General features: G+C 33.2%; 1 non-coding gene across 1 annotated transcript; it reads right to left on the bottom strand.

The window, feature by feature from the left end:
• Nucleotides 1–1,877: 1,877 nt before the first annotated feature.
• On the bottom strand, nt 1,878–1,959 carry TRNAS-UGA. Its single transcript has one exon. It is a non-coding gene; the product is annotated as a tRNA-Ser (tRNA).
• Between the last annotated feature and the right edge of the window lie 6,927 nt (nt 1,960–8,886).

Genomic DNA, 8,886 nt, shown 5'->3' with positions numbered 1-8,886 from the left:
AAGTTTCTAAATGATGCATTTTGGTTTTAAAATTGCTTATTTTAGCTTAAAATATTAACTAAATGAGTCGGGTGTTACATGTTTTCTACCATTTTCGTAATTTTGCCATAGGTACAAATCTTGAAGCACCATGTACAAATGAAGCAAGCCATTTTAGAGAGAGGAAACTTGGACATTGTCCAAAGTTTTAAGACAGTTGGAGGGCAATTTAGACATTTGATCATTGGAATCTATGCCCACTTATGTCTTCCATTAATTGAATTAAATTAAGAAATTAAATAAAAGTTTTAAGAATGACAATAATTATCTTCATAAATTAATTATAAGGAACTTTTAAGTTCTTGTAAGTAATGCATTCAATTGAATTAACTTGGACATTGTCCAAAGTTTTAAGACACTTTGAGGGCAATTTAGACATTTGATCCTTGGAATCTATGCCCACTTATGTCTTCCATTAATTGAATTAAATTAAGAAATTAAATAACAGTTTTAAGAATGACACTAATTATCTTCATAAATTAATTATAACGAACTCTTAAGTTCTTGTAAGTAATGCATTCAGTTGATTTCACTAATTGATTAATAAAGGAATTAATTCATTAAATTAAAGGTTAGACATGTAACCTTTGGTATTTTCATGATTTAATAGTATGTATAAATATAATAAATAGATTTATATGGACTATAATATCGATACATTTCACTATAATACATTTCACAAGGATGATTGCAAAGTTACAAATTTTATGCTTACAGTACAAATACTAAATGAGGTTAGTTGAGGGTAAAGTGGTCTTTCTATATAATAATTAAATTGAAGAAGAAAAATTAATTAAATATATTGTGAAATTAACAATGGCAATTTGAAAGGTCTATCCTTCCACTCATCTATATACATTCGGAAAATTTCAAGATCATCATCACAATAACTAATGGTAGAAATTTCTATGAAATTTAAATTGTTTGATTATGCTGCAGCCAAAGTTGGAACACATGAGGTTTTGCATCCTAATATCAAGAGGAAAGTAGGAAACCAAGAGTTTTTGCAACCAGTTATGCTACCAATTGGGAAAGAAGCAGTCTCAAAGTTTACACCCAAGATTATAAGGTTTGTCATTCTCTTCGATCTGTAATTAAATTGAGTTAATTATTTGTTTTTTGGTTGCTCTTGCAATACCATTACTCTTTAAGTCATTGAAAAGTAAAATAGCTAGATTAAATACAAATAAAGATTATGAATTTTTTGAGAAATTAATATTTTAATACAAATATGTTATGAAATTTTTCATTAACGCAATTTCAAAAGCATGTAGATAAATTATAATTAATGGTTTTGGGATCCTCAAATATATTGACCCAAGCTTGAGCTGACACGATTTCTTCTTTTGGTGTCTATTTTTAAGATGGTCGGACAGTTTCAAGCTTGAGCTAACGTGATTGCTTCTTTTGTGTTTTCTGAACAACTCTAGACATGGGCTGTGTTTTAAGAACATATTTGGGTCCCACGGTGTTGTTGGATAGGGACCTTTAAATCTAACCACCGAGTGTAAAGTTTTGGGTCATCAAATTGTGGGAAAAAATAGTTATGTGGATGGATTCAGTAGAGGTTAATTGGGTTCGTGTTGGGTTGAAAATACAACTTGGGTTCAAGTTAGGAGGATAATACATTTTAGCTTTTACAATATCAACTCTAAAATAAAATAACAAGTAGCTTATTTTTATTATTATGTTCATATTTACGATTTTAAAATCATGGAAACAGTAAAATCAGATTTATGATTTGGGAATTGGGACAGTTAATTGAAACCAAATCCTATAAATCATAAATTTCTCAAACTTTTTATTTTCGGCTGACAATAAAAAAACAAAAAACATTTCGTCGACAGCAGGGTTCGAACCTGCGCGGGCGAAGCCCAACAGATTTCAAGTCTGTCTCCTTAACCACTCGGACATATCGACCTTGCTGATTATATCTTTCATTATTTAATACTGGAGTAGAAAGAGATGATCCAGCTCTATGTCTTACTATTGCAAATGATCGTATATGCTTGTTGGAAAAATGAAGACGAACGTAAACATAAGGTTTAATTTTTTTTATTTTTTGTTTTTTATTTTTTGTAAATACTAATCTAATTCACTCCTACATAAATGTTAATTTAATATTTTGCCGTTGTCTCAAGATTTCATTTTAAGGGATTTTTTCCTTTCACAACCTAAATAATGTTTTGCCTTTAGGACGATGCCTTAGCCGCAACGTGAGAGGTAACTTTTTGACGGCAATTTCTAGAAAACTAGGAAAATAAAAGTAACAATAAAAAAGAATAAAAAAAATCATGAAAATATAATATCAACTTTCTAGTTAGAGTGGCGGGACGACCTTTTCAGCCACCCTTTTGAATAGATCGAGTTTTTCGGGTAGGGGTGACACTGTCCCCTCCCCGTCAAATACTTAGATCAAGCATCAACACTGGGTTTGGATACTCGAACTTGTGTGTATATAGTCTATTTGTATTTGTATTTCTATTTTTTCTACTTTATTTGGGTTTTTTTAATTTAATTATTGTATTTTGTTTTTTATATCAATGAAAATGTCAAATGTTAAGTTTTTTATTTGTACTTTTTAAAGAAAAATAAATACAATGTGATGAATACTTGAGGGTAAGATGCCCTCACAAAAAAAAAAAAAAAAAAAAAAAAATGAGTACCTTGAGTACCTGGGTCAGTTTTGAGTTTGCATAATTCTATTGGACATTGTGATTAAGTACTTGGGGTAAGTAGGTATGGTGTTCTCTTCAACCTTAATTGCTAAGCTTCTCCTCTTAACCTGATTAGTATTTCTCAAAGTTTTCTAACCTTTTCAACCTCAATTTTGCCTCAGTATCGTTGTGTACCATCGCTCACATCATCGTTCTCAGTGACCACTAATCATGTCACTTACATTGACCACTAATGTTGTTATTAGGCCTTATACATAGTTACCAGTTGTTGTTGGAAATATTAAAGAGGAACATACAAGTTGGTATATTTCCTCCATCCCACATTGGTGGAGGGAGTGAAGTTTGAGTGGTTTATAAGGGATTACTCCTTATGGGCCACCAAAATGTTAAATGGGTTGAGAAGTGGATGAAGCCCATATGCGTGTCGAGCCGCGAGCACGCGAATGGGCGCGTTTGAGGCACACTTTGCACTTACGCATCGTTGCGAGGAGCTGAGGAGCTTTTATTTTTAGCTAGGGTCCTGTTCTGTAGGATCGTTTTTCGACCTATACGAGTCGTTCAGAAGAGTTCTCGGATCAAATCAGAGGCGGAATTCAAAGATTTGATCTTCGTTCAGCTTGTTATACACTTTAACAGTCTCTTGTATTGATTAAATGACGTTACAATGGCTGGAGACAATTTGGCAGCACCTCGGTATCAAAATCACAAGGTTACAAATTAAATGGCACAACACCTATTTATAGGAGAGGGTATTTCGTACGAAATTGTTATTTCGCACACTTTTTCAGCCAATTTCCCGTTTTCCTCGTACTACGTGACCTAGATCTATCATTTCTATTACAAGACTTGATACAAGACGAAGTCAACAGACATATGCACCAACAGTCTCCCCCTTGGATGTTGACGTAGTCTTTAATACGAGACTTTAGTATGTCAAAACTTCAGTCTTGATCAGTCTTCACGCCTTTTCCAAAATATTTGACTCTGAAGCATCCTTCAAACTCTCTCTTTCATACTATTTCCAAAGTATTTGACGCTGAAGCATTCTTCAAATTCTCTCTTTCTCTTTTCTCACCATTATCAGCTATTCTTCCATAATCTGAATCTGGCTCTTTCACTCTTCAAACTCCCCTTTGCTAACAGACTCCCCCTTAAGTTGTTCCGGGATCGCAGTCTGGAATTTGTAGCTTAGGATCGAAACCCTGGCATTAATCCTCAGGAATCGAAACCTAGCTTTTTCAACATTTCCTGCACATTCTCTACCCAAAACATAAGTTTTTATTTATATCACTTTGAAAAACTTATTAATAGAGAGCATTCATTCACCAAACGTTAATAGTTGCATCAAGTTCAAATTAATGACCTTGATTAACTAAACATGCAATCATTCTCAAAAACATTTCTCATTTAAACAAACTCCCTAACCCAATGTGGTTCATCATGTTTAGCACTCGGAATTTTGAAAATCAACTCTTTAAAATCAGTTGTCGAAAATAAGATGAAGTAAAATCTTTTTGATTTTTCAAAATTTTATGCTAAAACACATTCTTTTTGGATTTTATGAAATAAACTATTCACATACATATTTTTGAGTTTGCGTAAGAGGATCATATCAGTTGTTGAGACAAATCACCAACACCGTTGATCTGGATTTAACTTTAAATCTTAAACAAATTCACTTTTGATTGTCAGTATTGTTATCCACTTAAACTTCTACACAAGTTTCAATCGATTCTAGATACAAATTAATGTTTTAAGAGACTAACTTACTCGCGTGTCCCACCTCAAAATATACTCCTGTATCAAAATTCCCTAGATTCAGTCTTACAGGTGAGTATACCAATCTGATATCTGTACTCTGGGTTGTGCGAGGCCTTGAGAGCTCAAGTACGAACTACCGTTCGATCAAAGAGATGAAGGCTCGACTTTTGGTGTGTTCCCTTTAGGGAATCTTTTCTTCAACTACCATTGATACATATCTTTCGATATTTTCTATTTTTTAGCAGATGGAGATCTTTAAAAGCGCATTAAAGTATTATACGAGGTCTAGGCCATTGCTTCCACAATATCAGAAGACCAGGTATAATACCCCAGATATCAAACAGTATAAAGACCTAGTATCTCAAAATCAGGCAATCTCTCAAACAAGATTTCGGGGGTTACCCATATATCCGAGAGATGTTCCTCACGAGATAAGTAAGTTTTGATATTTAGGTTTATATCTCGAATACAATCTACTATTTGTGTGAAGCCTACTGGCACATCATTAGTGAGACTTGATTAAAATCATTTGACTTTCCATTTCTCTAGCATGTTGCGATAGTCCACTGATGTACTATCATTTCCTTTTTTTTCACAACAAAACTCATTTTAATTTTTTCAATGTTTTTGGCCTTTTAGATTTTATCATTTTTTTGTATTTTTCAAATTTTCTAATTTTTTTTAAATTTTTCTCCCCCTAAAATCAAAATTATATTTCAAATTTTGATTTTCTGGGAAAATTTGAAAAATAAAGCAGTAAACTATACAAACAAAGTGACAAATTGATGAGAATTGCCTCAATTCGCCATCCACTTGGCTTAAACAATCAGAACTCCCCCTGACAACAAACTATTTTCCCATTATGATTTCAAAACACTTAAGTTTGTTTTAATCAAAATGGTTTTTCCGGAAAATTAGTTATGTTTGCCATTTCACAAACATGGGCTTTAATTCATCACACTATTTTCAACCACTTGTAGGTTTATCACAAAAACAATTTTCAATAATCATATCACTTGTAAGATAGTTAAATCAAGTACAACTTAATGTCCTTGATTAACCACTTGTAAGTCGAAATATCACATAACAACCATCACTCACATCTGTGATATTTTTAAGAAAGATGCTGATTCCTGTTCCACGATTACCAACTTGGGAACTCCGGCAAGTCAGGATTTTAAGCAAAGAATGTAGGCACCCAAGCCTGACCAGCCTTGGATGTGACCTTTTCAATTTCACTCGGGGTTTGATCATTCCTTTTTGATTCATAAAATTCTTTAACCCCTTTTACCTTACCCTCGATCATCTTTCCAAAAATATTTTTCACTTTTCCATTAAAAGCCTTTTCGACATCAAATTCTTTCTTTTCAGAATAGAATTGATTCGAAAATTTCACTTTGTCAACTTTTTGTTTAAAATTTTCAGTCCGTAATAGTGGAAAGTTAACATCATCCATTGGCGGAACTGGATTTTCTTCTTTTTGCTCAACTGGTGGCTCCTCTGATTTTGACGAATCAGATTCATCGCCAACACGTGGCTCCTTTGCTTCCGAAGTGTCACACCCCAACCAATGGCGGAAACATCGGGATGAGACGAAGTGTGAAGATTGCTCGAGACATCATAACGCTAATAATTGTGACAAGTATTTAAATAATCCGATTTCATTTCATAAGATAAATTGTCAACATTATAAGAAATTCAAAATACAACAAGTTCCAAAAGTAATACATAACAACATAAGCAAAATTGATACAACACATTAAACCTAAACGTCTATATGTGTATATAGGCATCAACGCTACTTCTTTTCATAGCATCGTCATCATCAACCTGTAACATGTTTAAAAATACAATTCAATGCAAAAGCAAAGGCGAGTATACAAGTTTGATACATACATAGCAAGAGATAAGTTTTAAACAATTCCTCATAGCAAGCATGTGATTCAAGATAAACATCTAAACATGGTATGTGTCTAACATATCAAACCAAGGAAACGCAATATGCTCATGACATAACCGAAGATAAAGAGGCGGGTCGTTAATCCTATAGCGCTACATATGTCACGGTTTGGCTCGTACGAAGTTAATGATAAATTCGACACATAAGATTAATCCAAGTTTAAAGCATCAAGCCATCACGTATACAAGCATGTTATAGGAATGTTCATGTGTTTAAGCAAAATGTTCATGTGTAAGTTTGTTGATAGATAAACATGTTACGCCCCAAAAGTGGTAAAAGTAAAAAGGGGAATACGAGTATACTCACAAAGTTTGCATATGCTTTCCAATTATCCAATTATTGACGAGTTGATGAGGTTAGAAGATTGAATGTGTAGGGTTAAAGTTCAAGTATGCTTATAGTCGAGATTCGGTATTTAAAACAACATAAAAGTAAGATATGAGAATAGCATGTGAAAATAATCATCTTCAACACTTAACACTTGTATGACACTTGGTAACCACAAGGGTTATGATAATGTTTTCATGAGTTGAACACCCATAAGAATCACAACAAGGTTTAGGTCTTAGGTGATGTTCTACTACTTTAACATATAAACATAAGTTCAACATCAAAGGTTCGAATGACTGTATATATATATCTAGGTTAAGTACTACATATTATTTAGTCCAATAATTCAAGTAGGAGGTAGAAGATTAGGATCTTCATTTAGGCACCTCGTGTTATCATAGATGTCATGTATGGGGTAGGAAGAACATGCTTCCATTTATGAACCCCTTGAATGTTCACCACTTCACTTGATGTAAAAACAACCAAGGAGGGTCACGAACTATGTTTAGCACAATAACATAAACAACCTAACTATAGAGAAATCATCAAATCATGTGAGGATTGTATGTAGGACAACCCAAGTTGTTCCATAATCACTCATTCATCAAGATCTAAGCTTGACATGATTTGTGGGTTAAATACCCTAACAAAACAGAAAGTATTTGAGGTTTTAACCTCTGATTTATAGTGTATCAACCTTGTTTTTAAGCTTAACCAACCATAAGTGAAGTTGTAAGCATTAGGACATAGGTGTGAGATGTGTTAGACACAAGTTGGATGAGTTTAACAAAGTTTAGATAAAAACAGAAACGAACAGCCCACTTTGGAGCCTATTTGGGGACATTCTAGGGACTTATTTACTGTGAAAAACCCATGGAAACGTAGATAAGGTCAATACAAAGTAGTAGGAAAAAGAATCGAGTGAATCGGATAAGAATTGAGTGAGTTATGCTCATTTTTGTGAAGGGGTGTCAATCTGCTCGAACCCTTGCTTTCAGCTACGGTTTGGAGGATGTTTTGAGAGTTTTTAGTGTTGCAAAAGTGGTAGGGAGGCTGGTTATAAGTGGTATTTATAGGGGGAAGGATTAGGGTTTCAATGGGTTGGGCTTTGGAAGTGTTTAGAAGGGGTTACACCTTGAAACTAGCCCACAAAACCCAACTATATGGGGCTGAATTTTGCTGAATTGGGGCTGCCATATTTCTTTATTTTTTTTATTTTTTTAAAACATTATAATGAGTAATTTTGTTAATTAAGTTGTGTAATAATATGCAACAATTTTTCCCCTAACTTGTAACAAGGTGAAATATGAAATAAAACATGATTTAATTAGGTAAAAAGTGTAATGTACAAGTATGTAACATGTTTGTAAGTGACAAGTATATGTCACATATTAGATGATTAACCGTTGTATAAATAAGCATATTATTAGGGGTTTTTAGGTATCAAAAATTTAAGGACAAGCATTGTGACAACTCGAGTTTCCAAGATTCCGCTTTCGCATTGATTACACGTTTATTGTTTGTTTGGTTGTTTATTTGCACAATTGGTTTACGATGAAACTGTATACGTTTGATACAATAGAGTGTATTGTAATTGTGCATGGTTATGTGTTACTTGTGAATGATTTGACAAATACTTAAATGTGGTGGTGAAACTGTAAATTGTATATCTTGTGCATGAAATAGGTGATAGATAATTCCTTAGGGTGCTTTGTGCGAATAGTGAAACTCTAACAACTCAAAACCCTAATCTCCTTCCCTAATCATTCACTAATCATCACACAAGAATCAAAACACGTACCCTCATATTCTCTAATCCTCTCTACAACCATCTTCTCATTATTCTTGGATCCACAAGTTCTTTTGCATCAAGTTTGATTACCAATCCATCTAGAATCAAATCAAGGTAATTGTTTAATCATTGTTTGTGATTAATTGTTGATTGATTGATGCTTGTAAACCCTAGTTCTTCATATGATGGATTTGTATTTACTGAATTGAATCTTGATTATTATGTTATGATAATGATTAGTTGTGAAATCATTGTTTGATGACAAGATATGTTTCATACGAGGAAGATGTTAGTTGTTTGAATTGTTTTCGGCTATACAATGTATG

The sequence above is a fragment of the Helianthus annuus genome, chromosome 11, assembly GCF_002127325.2.
Source record: "Helianthus annuus cultivar XRQ/B chromosome 11, HanXRQr2.0-SUNRISE, whole genome shotgun sequence".
In the NCBI taxonomy this organism is placed as follows: Eukaryota; Viridiplantae; Streptophyta; class Magnoliopsida; order Asterales; family Asteraceae; genus Helianthus; species Helianthus annuus.
Note: the sequence above shows the minus strand (reverse complement) of the source record. Positions and strands in the feature narration are given on the sequence as shown.